Source organism: Agelaius tricolor, unplaced genomic scaffold (genome assembly GCF_023055355.1).
Source record: "Agelaius tricolor isolate 1412-34295 unplaced genomic scaffold, bAgeTri1.0.p SCAF_15, whole genome shotgun sequence".
Classification (NCBI taxonomy): Eukaryota; Metazoa; Chordata; class Aves; order Passeriformes; family Icteridae; genus Agelaius; species Agelaius tricolor.
This window is the reverse complement of record NW_027269275.1, coordinates 20,249,202-20,262,880: the sequence shown is the minus strand read 5'-3', so window position 1 is coordinate 20,262,880 and position 13,679 is coordinate 20,249,202.

Here is a 13,679-nt window from a genome sequence, read left to right as displayed (position 1 = left end):
AGAGCAGCTGGGGCTGCCCCTGGATCCCTGGCAGTGCCCAAGGCCGGGTTGGACAGGGCTGGGAGCAGCCTGGGACAGTGGAAGGTGTCCCTGCCATGGCAGGGGGTGGAAGAGTTTTAAGGTCCCTCCCAACCCAAACAATTCTGGGATTCCATGAGGGGATCCCAGATTCCGTGCTCCCACACAGAACCCCCTGGCTCTGTGGGCTCTCAGCAGCTTCACGTGGCACAAGGGTGACTCTGAACACACTTTGTCCCCAAAAAGAGGCTTTTAACCCCTGCCTAAAGGACTGAAACCCCACCCAGCATGGCTCTGTCTGGAGCTGGGAAAAATCCCTTCCCCTGTGAACCGACCCCTTCTCCAGTCCCTTTAAACCCCCTCCCTCCTGCCACTGAGCAGCTGCAGGGCCAGAGAAGGTCCCTGGGTATCCCTGCAGCCAGAGACATTCCCAGAGCCCATCTGGGCTGAGGAGGAGAGTCTGCCTCCCAAAAACAGCATCTGAGCCCGTGCTGTCAGCTGGGCCCTACCTTGGCACCCTCCGTGCTCAGCTACTGCCGGGTCTCGCTTTCACCTCCCATGAAAAATGAATTTCTTGGCTGCAAAGGAAAGAGAAAAATATGTCAGGAATCTGTGCTTGGCTTGGCTGTGGTGCTGCCGCTTGTGGGGAGTGCTCAGGGCCAAAAGGGGGGATTCCACCCGAAAATTCCCATCCTGGCCACACCCAGGTGAGTGGCTTTGATCGGATGCTGTGGGAATGAGGGAATGGAGGAGATGGGGTCCCATTTCCCCCTCTGCTGCATCCCAGCTCACCCCTGCATCCCTGATGCCTTTGGGGTTCATCCTATCCATGAACCTGAGAGGCAGGAAATGATGGAGGAGGAGGAGGAGGAAAGGGGAATTGAGGGTGCCCAAAGCCCAGACCCCAGCCCTGGGCACACTCTGGGCACAAGGAGCTGCCAACCTCTCCCAGCTGTGCCCAATCCTGCCCCTGCCATCCCCAACCCTTCCTGCCCCCCCAGAGGGAGCTTTTCCCCCAGTTTGGGTAAAGATGGGGATTTTAAGGGCTCGCTGCTCCCTCCCTGCCAGCCCCAGCTCCAGCCTGGAGCTGACCCCAGCGTGAAGAAGAAAGCATGGATCACATCCTGACACCTCACACTCATGTCCCAGGCACAGTAAAAGCAGGATCAGGGCTCTGCCTCCTGCCAGGACACGAGGCAGCAGTGGGAGCATCACATTCAGGGGGATGGGACACTTTCCTTGCCAGCCCTGAGCCCTGCTTGTCCCCAGGGAGGGGAGCTGGGACTGGGGACTGCCACTGCTCCAAAGGGACAGAAATCCTGGGGGATCCCTTGGAGAAGGAGCCAAGTCCTGGTGCTGAGAGCTTGCAAAGGACCTTGGGAGAGAGGCTGGGAAAGATTTTGGGGATGCAGACACACAGAGGGACAGACACAGGTACAGAAGGACACACGGACAGGGATGCACACAGGGACACATGGACACGGCCCTGGATGCTCCGGTCTGGCTGTGCTGGGGCAAGAAGTGATGTCCAGCAGATTCTTCTGGCTCAGGGAAGTCGGAAAGTTGTTCAGAAAGTTTCTTTCCTGCTCCAAATGGTCCAAAATTGATTTTCTGGATCTGAGCAGCAAATTTCCAGATTTCCTCTGGGGATGCAGATCTTGCAAAGAGTCCTAATCCTTCCTCACTTGTCGTGCACCATCACAGAGCAGGAGAAAAAGGAGGAGGAGAGGCTGAGCGTGGCAGCCCTCAGGACACCCCACAGGGTGCAGGGGTGGCACCAGCTGCTGTCACAAGCCAGTGTCACACAAGGCTCCATGCCCAGGGTCCCCTCCCAGCCCCGAGGCGCTCCCAGAGGAGGCTGCACCGTCTGGTGGCCGGGATGGGGGACAGGAGGTGACACCAGCAGGGCTCAGCCCCAGCTGGAGGCCACCCCAGCCCCAGGATGGGTGTCAGGGTGGGCGGGCAGTGCCCTGCTCCGGGAGCTGGGTGTCGGCCCCATCCCAAAGGAAATGGGATGGCTGCACACAGGGAGAGGGGAGGCTCTCCCAGGGCTCAGCTCTGCCCCTCCTCACCCACCACAGGGCAGGAAAAGCAGCTGGGATGTGCCAGGCGGGGCAGGGAGCTGCCAGGTGGGAGCCACTGCAGGGAAATCCAGGCTGGATCCACGCATCCTCCACGGGGGAGCAAAGGCAGAGCCGGGAGCTGCATCCTCCGAGTGAGGGGCGGCTCCCAGGTCCCCTAAACAAGGGCGGCTGTGATTCCCTGCCCTCCAGAGCGTCTGCATCCCTAAAAATCCAGGGCCATGGGACATCTGAGACCTCCTGAGCCCGAGGGGAGCTGGGTTCAATCTCCCTGGGGATCAGCAGCAGGGCTGGGGCTGACAGCAGCATCTTTGTGGGGCTGGAATAAAGCCTGACTTCTTCTGCCATTTATTTAAGGAATATTAATCTTTCATTTTCCTTCTAAATGCTCCTGTTTGCTGAGGACCTATCTGTTACCTAAGTGCTCCGATAAATCTTCAAAGGTAAAATTACATGTTAGATGCTGCCAGAAGGGTACATTTAAGAATACTTCCTAAATTATCAACTGCATTAATCTTAATTACTTGGGTAAAAGTAGAGTCTGGCATTAGGGTGGACTAAATTGAGCGGGTGTTTGTTTGTCTTTATCATATCACATATTTGAGATCATTTAACAGAGCCCAGATAAAAGGGGCAGCCAGGGGCAGAGCAGCTGCCTCGTGGAAATGATGGCTCTGGGTGACAAAGAGCAGCTGGGAGGGGACCCTGGGGTCCCTGCGATGGCCTGGAGCAGGTGGAACCCCAGAAAAAATATCCAAAAAAATGCAAACGAACTGCTAAGATACCAGACTGGGTGATGGAAGAGTTTCACAGAGCATGGAGGGGCAGGATGGGGAATGGCTTTGAACTGGAAAAGAGGAGGTTTAGATGGGATACTGGGGAGGAATTCCTGGCTGGGAGGGTGGGGAAGGACTGGGATGGAATTCCCAGAGCAGCTGTGGCTGCCCCTGGATCCTGGGGAGTGTCCAAGGCCAGGCTGGATGGGCTTGGAGCACCTGGGACAGTGGAAGACAAGGGCTGGATGAGCACATCCCCAGAGTCTGAGGGCCCAGAACTGAAATGAAGCAGGGGTTGAGGGGCTCCCTTTCCCCGGGCCTTGCACAGGTGTTAAACATTCCTGATGGGAAATGTCCCCATCCCCAGAGCTCCCTGACGTGGGCACATTCCTCATCCAAGAGAGAATTGCTGAAGCAAAAAAGGGAGGGTTTTCCTCTCTCTGGTTCACTTTTGTTTGAAATGTGAGGAAAATTTGGAAATCCCTGTGCAGGGGATGCTGAGGGGAGCTGCTGGCAGGAGGGGAGAAATTATTCCATGCTGCTGGAGATGGGGATGAAGGATGGATTTGGGAGAAGGGGAGCTCAGAGGCCACACCAGGACCATCCACATCCCCAGCTGTGGGGCACCTGGGCATCACCAGGGCATCACCTGTGATCCCACATTCCCTCATCCACTGTCCCAGGATCAGGCCCCACTCTGCATTTCCCTCCCAGCCTCCTGTGATCCCCGAAAAAGGGAGAAAAAGGGAGAAAAACGCCAAAAATCCCAGGCAACGACAGCACTCCGAGGCCAATCTGACATTTCCTTCCTCCCAGCAGAGCCTGGGTCTGCTCCAGGCCTGGGCAAACGAGGACAGGAAACCTGAGAGCCACGAGCACATCCTGGGATTTCCACCCCAGCCCCATTTAGCTCCCTGTCCTTTTGGCCCCCTGCTCCTCAGGGGTGGGGGTGGCTCTGCCTTTGGGCACACACCCACACACATCACTGACAGAAATTAATTGGCTCCCTGCAATTAAACACCCCAGCTGGGGGTCAGGGCATGAATCAATCACAAATCCAGAAATTCCTTTGGATGCTGCGAGCCCCTGGAGCGGGAGAGGGGCAGAGGGAGGCGCTTCCCTGCAGGTGACACCCAGGTCCTGGCTGAGACACGGTCCCTGCTGAGCCCTGGCAGGCACAGAGGGATCAGCAGAGCCAGGGCAGGGAAATCTTGGTGCTCCTTCCCAAGCTGCTCTGGCTGAAGGGATCCAGAGGGCCAGAGACCTGGACACAGCTGGGATTGGGCTGATGGAGAGGCAGGATCTCACCTGGGGCTTGGGTGGACCATGGGTGGCACAAGATCCATCAATGTCACAAGGACCACGGGAAGAACAAGGACCAAGGGTGACATCAGGACTATGGGAAGCACAAGAACCATGGGAAGCACACAAAAAATGGGAAGAACGTGATCCATAGGTGGCACAAAGACTGTGGATGGCACCAGGACCACGGGAAGCACAAGATTCATAAGTATCACAAGGACCATGGGTGGCACAACATCCATAAGTGTCCACAAGGAGCACAGGAAGAACAAGGAGACCAGAAATGGCATAAGGACCATGGGAAACACAAGATCCATAAATGTCACAAGGACCATGGAAAGCTCAAGATCCAAAAGCACAAGATCCGTGGGCAGAACTAAGACCAGGAATGGCACAAGGACCACGGGAAACACAAGATCCAAGGACCACGAATGGCACAAGGACCACGGGAAATACAAGATCCAAGGACCACAAATGGCACAAGGACCACGGGAAACACAAGATCCGAGGACCCCAAATGGCACAAGGACCATGGGGAGAACAAGATCCAAGGACCACAAATGGCACAAGGACCATGGGAAACACAAGATCCAAGGACCATGGATGGCACAAGCATCACAGGAAGAACAAGATCCATGCGTGTCACAAGGACCACGGAAAGAACAAGGACCAAGGATGACACAAGGACCACGAAAAGCACAAGGGCCATGGGAAGAACACGATCCATAGGTGGCACAAGGACCACGGGAAGCAGAAGGACCATGGGAAGCACACAAACAATGGGAAGAACACGATCCATAGGTGGCACAGGGACCATCACAGCACAGAGCAGCAGCCCCAGCACGGGTGCTCTGAGCCCACCCACCCAGCTGGTTGGGGTGACCCTGTCAGCCCAGAATCCTGGGATGAGCCACAGCCAGAGCCCACCCCTGCAGACTCACATCCCTCCCATCCATCCCAACGCTGTCCCAGAAAGTCAGGATGCTCCTGTCCAGCCTGAACCAGTTCCCACAGGATCTGATAGGAGGGGACTGCTGCCAGATTTGGGGGCTTTTAAGCTGTCAACTTTCCTATAATTATTAGCAATGTTTTCAATCAGTTCTCCTCTGAAATTTGCTTCGGAAAGACAAGATTAATGAGCATTTCCTTTGGGGATTTATTGCACTGTTAATTATTCTCTGCCCGAAATTTGGTGCAGAATATTATCAGCTTTTCTTTTTTTTCCTTTTTTTTTTTTCAATTAAAAGTGATTCTAATTTGCTCTCTATAAAAGAAAAGTGGATTTCAAAAAAAAAATATATAATATCTCCCCTTTCCTGATTAAGTATAATAGTCAAGAGATGGAGATAAAAGTAGCCGGTGGCTCTGGCAGGCCACGTTGTGCGACATGAACTTGGGCTCCCCCCGGCAGCACTTCCATCTCTGCTGGGGTCCAGTTTTTTGGGATAACGGGATTCTGAGAGGCCAGCTTGTAATTGATGGAGTTTTCCTGCAGAGGGAAGCAAAGGTGTCTGAAAGGAGCCGCCCGCGCGGTGCCAACTTTGGGCGAGGGGCTCAGGGAGGAGGAGGAGGAGGAGGAGGAGGAGGATGGGGAGAGCCAGGGATGCCGCTGCTTCTCCCAAAAAACGCCCGGCTGCAGTTTCAGAGGGGCCGGGAGATGCTCTGGGGTTATCAATCCCACCGGGAAGGCGTTGGAAGAAGCCACAGTTTCTCTTTGCAAAGGAAGGAACAAACGCCTTCTGCAGCGGGACCCGAGCAGGGCCAGCCCTGGCGAAGGGGCTCTGTGCCCCCTCTCTGCCTCGCAGGCTGTTTGTCCTGCCCAGCACGCATTCCTCGGGTGTCTCCCGAATGCGAAACATTCCGAAAATGCTGCAGGACAAACCCTTGCTTGGTGGGGGCCGGATCCGATTTCAGCGGAGCACGGGCTGGGGGGAGCAGCTCCAAGCGGGGCTTTGCTGGGAAACACCCCCGGCCCAGTCCCCTGCCGGGCTGGCTTTAAAGCCAGGTTTAACCCCAAGCTGGCCCTAACCCCAGGCTTAACCCCGGCCTGTCCCTGCAAAGCCCCACTGCTCCCCTGGCTCTGGGAAGGGAAGCAAAGGAGAAGTTGAGCTGAACCCAAATTTGGAGGATGCCCCGTGCTGGCACTGGGAATGGGGAGATTTGGGGGATCCCTGGGGGGGACGTGGCTGGGGAGGCCCCGTGTCCCTCTGGGGGTGACAGGGTGCTCGTGCTCCAGCTGCCACCTCTCCTGAGCCCATTCCCAGTGCTGGCCCCACACCAAAAGGGATGCAGAGGCTTCTCAGGGAAGGGAATCACATCCCACGGAGCAGGGAGGGCTCTCATTGTGGGGTTGTCTTTCCTTCAGGCTCCCTCTCCCAGCCGTGGGGCTGGGGTGCCCGGGTGGGTACCACATCCCAGGGGGAGCTGCAGCCATGGAGAGGGGAGAGGCGCTGTCGGGATTTTGAGGGAGAATGACCTGGTTTGGCTTCCTCCAGCTGGAGCTGCTGCCTGAAGCCAAGTTTGCCATCACCCTGAATCCACGGCTCTTGGAAGGCAGCAGGGATGTGCCACACAGGAAAAAGCTTAGGGAAGGAATGGATAATCGAACCAGGACACTCCCAGATCTGAGCTACAAACCAAACCACTGCCAGGGCAGAGCCACAGGGGGGGAAAACTGAAATTTGGGAAGCAGAATCCCAAAAAACCTGTCCTGCCTCAGCCCCCGCAGCGCCGCTGGCCGGCGCTGAGCGATGCTCTCTGTTCTCCACGGGAGCAGCAGCGCCCGCGGCCAAGAAAAACGCCCGGGGCTATAAAAAGTCTGGGGAACAGAGACACATTCATGGACAGCTTCAAGCACGCCGCTGCTGCAGCCGGGCGGGATCCAGGGAGCAGCCCCGGCCCCGGGCAGTGCCAGCCTGGCCCCGGGCACTGCCAGCCTCACCCAGCTGGGCCAAAGCCATGGAAAAGCGGGATGGGCTCACACAGCCCGCTGGGGCTGGGCTGGGGAGGAGCTGTGCTCAATTCCGGGGTGTTTTCCATTGCTTTGCCATCAGTGCTCTCTCGGTGTTCCCTCGCTTTCCCATTGGTTTCCTCCTGGTGTTCCATTGGTTCCCCCTTGGTGTTCCACCACTTTCCCATCGCTTTCCCGTTGGTGTTCCATCAGTTTCCCATTGCTTTCCCATCAGTGTTCCATTGGTTTCCCCTCAGTGTTCCATCAGTGTTCCATTGGTTTCCCTTCAGTGTTCCATGGGTCTTCCATTGCTTTCCCATCGGTGTTCCATCAGTTTCCATCAGTTTCCTCTTGGTGTTCCATTGGTTCCCCCTCGGTGTTCCATCGGTTTCCCATCAGTGTTCCATGGGCCTTCCATTGCTTTCCCATCAGTTTCCCCATGCGGTTCCATCGGTTTCCCCTCAGTTTCCCCTTGGTGTTCCCATCAGTTTTCCATGGGTGTCCCCATCAGTGTCCCCTTGGTTTCTCATTGATTTCCCCTCAGTTTCACATTGGTGTTCCACTGGTTTCCCCTCAGTGTTCCATCACTTTCCCATCGGTTTCCCCTCGATGTTCCATCCGTTTCCCATCGGTGTTCCATGGGTCTTCCATCAGTTTCCCATAGGTTTCCCCTCAGTTTCCCATCGGTGTTCCATCAGTTTCCATTGGTGTTCCATCAGTTTCCCCTCGGTGTTCCCAGCCCCTCAGCTGGGTCAGGTTTGCTCGCAGGTGCCAAGCACGAGCCCGGCACATGCCTGGAACTTCAAAGGGCCAGGAATGGAAACCATCCCGCCCAGGGATTTGCAGCCCTTCCTGCTGCTCCAGCTGCTGGGTGGCAGATGTGGGACACGGCCGCATCCCTGTGCTGCGCCACGGCTCGGGCCATCCCGAGCTGCAGAAACCCCTCTGTGCTGCTTCTCCTGCTGCTTTTCCTGCCTTTCTGCTTCCCCAGGCCCCATCCCTGCATGAATAATGCCAATATTCATGGCCCAGACAAATCCAGGCTCTGTTTGCTCCCAGGAATGTTTTCTCCAGAGACACTCCAAGCGACAAAATCCCCTTCCTCACGCTGCTGGATTTTTCTTTCATCAGGCAAAAATAAAAATGAGCTGAGGGCTGCAGAATGGCATCCTGTCAATATTTTCCTTTTGCTGGTGCTGAATGAGCTGGAGAAGCTCTTGGAGTCCCAGCCTTTTGCTGCTGTGCTGCTCCAGGTACAACATCCCTCTTTAGGGATGCAAAGCAAGGATTGGGAATTTCCCTCCTGTTTTGGGATGTGATTTTCAGGCAGAACAGGGAGATTTTAAAGTGTTGCCTCAGAGGTCTGAGGAAAGGATGCTGCTGCTCTTCCCACAGGTCCCAGAGCTGAATCCCAGTGCTGAAGGATGCCGAGTGGGAAAAGGTGCTGGGAAGCACAGAAATGAAGGAATCTGGGAATTTCCCCCAGCCTGGGGTAGGCAGCACCACCAGGGAGTGGGATCCATGTGACTCATCCCTTTCCTCATCTTCAGCCACTGAAGGAGGAATGAAACAGCCTAATCCTCTGGGAGTCTGGAGAAAAAGGGATATTTTTATATCCTGGCTGGAAAACTGAATTCTTCCCAACAGCGACAATTAAAAACAATAAACATGAAAAAAAAAAAAAGGTGAAAACCACTCATTAATGGTTTCTCTCCAGGCCCTGAAGGCAGGGAGGAGAGGGAAGGGGGTCACGACAGCACTCCCTGTCTGAAGGGCCACACTCATCCCAGGAACATTTTGCCTGCCCACAGAAAGAATCCCAGACAATACCTAATCCCATGGACACCGGAAAGGATTCCTTTCCCTCAGCCCTTCAGCAATGCCACCAAACCCCACATATTTTCCCAGTGAATTCACAGACCAAGAGCATTTTTTCCTTCACCTGGAGATTTAAAGCTCTGGAGATTTAAAGTCTCTAAAAGGGATTTTTTTTTTTTTCCAGGGAAAAGTCATGTGGGATCTTCATCCCAGCATGGGGATGAGGAATAACTTTGTGCATCTCTCATCTGTGCTGCTCCTTTTCCTCCCTTTTCCAGCCAAACATTGCAAGTAATAATTTTCCCACATGGAGCAGGAGCTGCTGTGAAGTGGCTGCTTCTTCCATTAAACCCCAGGCTGCTGCTGGATTTTGGGGAAGGGGGTGTTGGAGAAGGGCCTCCCCATGGGGTATCACTTTTCCCCGCTGCTTCCGGCCCAGGTGATCCCACACAAACCTGCCTGTGTGATGGAAAACATTCGGGATCTGGGACCCAAAACACAGCCTGGATTCAGCTTCCCTCCCCTGCTCCCAAGGCATCCTCCTTTAGCCACAGAAAGTGGCCTTCATCCCGGGATTCCTCAAAGCCACGGGGTGAAAAAACAGGGGAAACATTCATTCTGGGTGTGGGTGTCTGCCTGCCATGGCTGTGCCCACACCTCCCATCTCCTCCGGGCACAAAAGTGCCCCTGGAGCAACCAGAGCTGCTTGGGGATGCTGCAGGACGATCCCAAATAAACCAACCCTACAAGCCAGAGGGAAATGGATTCACCACCAAAAACAGCTGAGCTGGGGACAGGGACAGACAGCAGGAGGACAACTCCCTCCTGTCCCTGTCTGCTCCCAGCCCATGCAGCATCCTGACACCCAGCCCTGCTTCCCAGGAACCCTTTAATCTTCCTGGCCACTGCTTCCAAACTGAGACTTGCAAGGATTGACCAGGACAGGACCTCCCCGGGTTGTTTTTTTTTTTTTTAAAGCTGCTTTGCAAGAAAAAAACCCATTAAAAAGAGGAAAAAGAGGAAAAAAGAGGCAAAAGAGGAACAAACGCTGCCCCGGGAGGGCTGCAGGGGCTGCGAGGGCTCTGCCCAGCAGAGCCTGGGGGTTGCTTTTCCCTTTCATCCCATGCCAGGCTGCAGCCCAGGATTCAGACGGTCAAATCCAAGAATCCCTGGAAGGCAGGGCTTGGCTCGGTGGGGCCGCAGCTGCTGCCTTTCCCTGCCGCTGTAATTACGGCCCCAAACTTAGAAAGCAGCGGAAGAGCCGCGTGTAGCGCTGCAATTAAGAAGCTCTTTAATTGCAGGGCTTTGTTTTCCTCTGCCCGGCTCCAGGGAGAGGTGGAATCCCGGGAATTGCAGTTCCACAGCATCCTCAGAGCTCGGGGGACAGCAGGTTTGTCCCCAAAGGTGACCCTTGGCTCAGGGGCAGAGCACCCAGCTGGGGAAGGAGCGGCCAAAATCCATCCCTGCTCCATGCAAGGAGGTTGTTTTGAGGAACAAACATTCCCCTCTCCTTGGGAGTCCCCTGCTCCTGCTGGAGAGGCCTCTGGAGCAGGAATGATTGTCTTTGTCAGCTCGGAGATTTCCATGGATCTGTGGGTGGGAATCAGCAGCAGGCATGGAGAGGACATGGAAGAGCTGCTGATTTATATCCCCATGGATGATCCCATAAATCCACTGCTTCCCAAGGCCAGGCAGGAATGGGAACAGCTCTGCTTCATCCCCTCACTGCCTGACTTGTCCTCAGAACGTTGGGCATCCTGTGGAAGAGGGATGGATGTCACATCCAGCAGGCTGGTGTCACAGCAGGGACGTCAGAACGGCGCCACCACCAAATCCAGCATTGGAGCCAACGGGGATCCAAGGGGCAGAATCCCAGTTGTTCCCAGTCTGACACAGGCAGGTGCACACTGGCTTGGGCAGAGCCTCCTGCCCATCCTTGGCTTCAAGATGGAGCAAAGCTTCCCGAGATTCCCAGCAGCTCTGCAGGAAACTTCCATGGATTTATCCACCAGCAGAAGGGAGGGGCAGACCTGGAGCACATTCCCTGTGTGTTGGGAGCCTGGCTGGTGACAAACACAGGCAGATCCTGTGGGATCTCCAGCAGGATGGCAGCAGCACCAAGAGCAGGGATGAGATCCTGAAATGTGTGGTTTAAAACACAGGAATGGATTTGGAGAGAAAAATGGGAGAAGCTTTGTGTTCCCACCAGGACTTGGGTGTCCTCTGAGCCTCCCCCTTTACAATGCATGGATCCAGTGACTCACCTCTCCCATTCCAGCACTTCAGTCCCAGAATCTGATACCTGGGAGCTGGCAAGGAGGCTGGGCATCCTCCAGTGGCCAAAGCTGAGCTTCCCAGTGCTCCCAGTGCCGGGACCCCTCAGCTGCCCAGCCCAGAGCCGGGGCTGTGCCGGAGGGGCCGTGCAGGAAGGGGCTCCTCTTGTTTTCACAGCTGACACTGGGGCTGCAGAGGATTCCTGGAGCTCCGAGGAGGAGGAAGCACAGCACAGGAACCCCAAGGCTGCTGCACCTGGGCTGGGGCTGGCCCAGCTCCCGGGGCCACAGGGAGGGCACAGGAGGTTTCCAGGGAGCAGCTGCCGCTCCAGAGCCTGCAGAGCATCCCAGGCAGCATCCCTGGGGATGCTCTGGTGAGGGGCCCACAGGGAGAGCTGCTCGAGCCCTGCAGAGCTCTCCAGAAGTTCCTGCAGGATCACTTGGTGGGAGAGCAGCAACCAGAGCCTGGCATTGTCCCCCTGGTGTCCACCACTGTCCCTTTGGTCCTGGGATGTGCCACACGCTCCTGCCAAGGAGGGTCCTTGGAGGTGGGGATGGAGAGAACGTGGGAGAGGCATGGAGGGAGGGATGTGCCAGCAGAGCCAGGGGTGTGCAGCCACCCCCAATCCTGGTGGCAGTAAAGACAACATTTGGGAAAAATCCTGGCTCCAGAGACTGCCCTTCCCTTGCTTCAGTGATCTGCTCTCCACAAAGCCCCAAAAGGAAACCCACATTTATATGTATATATATATATATATATATATATATATATATATATATATATATATAATGGAATCATAGGAGGGAGGGGACACTTCCAGGGATGTTGTGACTTAACTCTCCCATATATATATATATCTCCCATAATCTGTAAAAGCTGGATATAATTAATAAGTAAAATAACTGGATATAATTAATAAGTAAAATAACAATAGCTATCATGATACAAACAGGATTCCCTCGTTTATATATATATATATAAACCTCCCATAATATGCAAAAACTGGATATAATGAATAAGAAAATGACAATGGCTATAATGATACAAAGAGGATTCCCTTGTTTGTATTTGTAAACCTCCCATAATATGTAATAACTGGATATAATTAATAAGAAAATAACTGGATATAATTAATTAAGACACTAACAATGGCTACAACGGTACAAGCAGGATTCCCTGGTTTATAGATGTAAACCTCCTATAATATGTAAAAACTGGATATAATAAGAAAATAACAATGGCTCTAATGATACAAATGGGATTCCCCCATTTGCATTTGTAAACCTCCCATCATATGTAAAAACTGAATATAATTAATAAGAAACTGACAATGGCCATAATGATACAAATGGGATTCCCTTGTTCATATATGTAAACCTCCCATAATCTGGGAGGTATATCCAGTGATAACTGGATATAATTCATAAGAAAATGACAATGGCTCTAATGATACAAATGGGATTCTCTCATTTGTATATGTAAACCTCCCACAATATGTAAAACTGGACATAATTAATAAGACAATGACAATGGCTCTAATGATACAAGCAGGATTCCCTTGTTCCACCCCAGTGCCAGCTCCTTCCTGGGAAGCCACAGCTTTCCCTGCACAGGCCTGTCCCCAGCAGCCACTGTCCCAGTGCCACTGTCCCTGTCCCCCTGCACAAACAGAGGCAAAGAAAGAGCCCCTTTGTTGCTGCTGCTCTATTGACACAGCTGGGAGCTGCAGAGGGGGAGTTCCTGCTCCAGAGCCTCTCCCACAGCTCGGGGAGAGGCAGAGCCCCCCCGGCACGGCCACAGCAGCCCCTGCTCCATCCCTGGGCCAGGGGGCAATGGGGAGATGTCACCCAGCTGCTCCTGGGGGTGTGCAGCCCCAAAGGAGCCCAGCAGCTCCTCCTGCTGCAGCCACATCCAGGGGCCCAGAGCAGGGATGTCCCTGGGGGTGGCACTGGGGACATGCCGTGCTCAGCTCCCTGGGTGCACAGGCCGCTGGCTGTCACCCTCCCCATCCCAAGGGACCTTCCCAGCTCCTTTGGACATGCACAGACAGATCCAGCTGGGTCCCACAGGCTTCTCCTTGCCTGGATCATGAAGGCACCAACCCCTCCTCTCCCTCCATCCCTGCTGCCTTCCATGGACATCCAACGCCACCATTTGATTCCTGCTCACCCCAAGCCCTCCAATCAATGCCATGGGAGGAGATTCATTAATAAATCCTAGGGATTTGCTATTTTTCCCCATAAATAAACCCTGAGGCCTTGCTGTGTCTGCATCCCCAGCCAACATTTAAGAGCATGGAGCGTCCTAAGCATCCCTTCCAAGCATCCAGGATTTTCCAGGGCCCAAATCCATCCACCTGGAGATCCATGGGTTTGCTCCTCTTTGCCTCCAGCCTCTGAGCATTCCTTTACCTCCTGCCTCTCCTGACTGACAGGCAAAGCAAAGCAATAAAATGCCTTT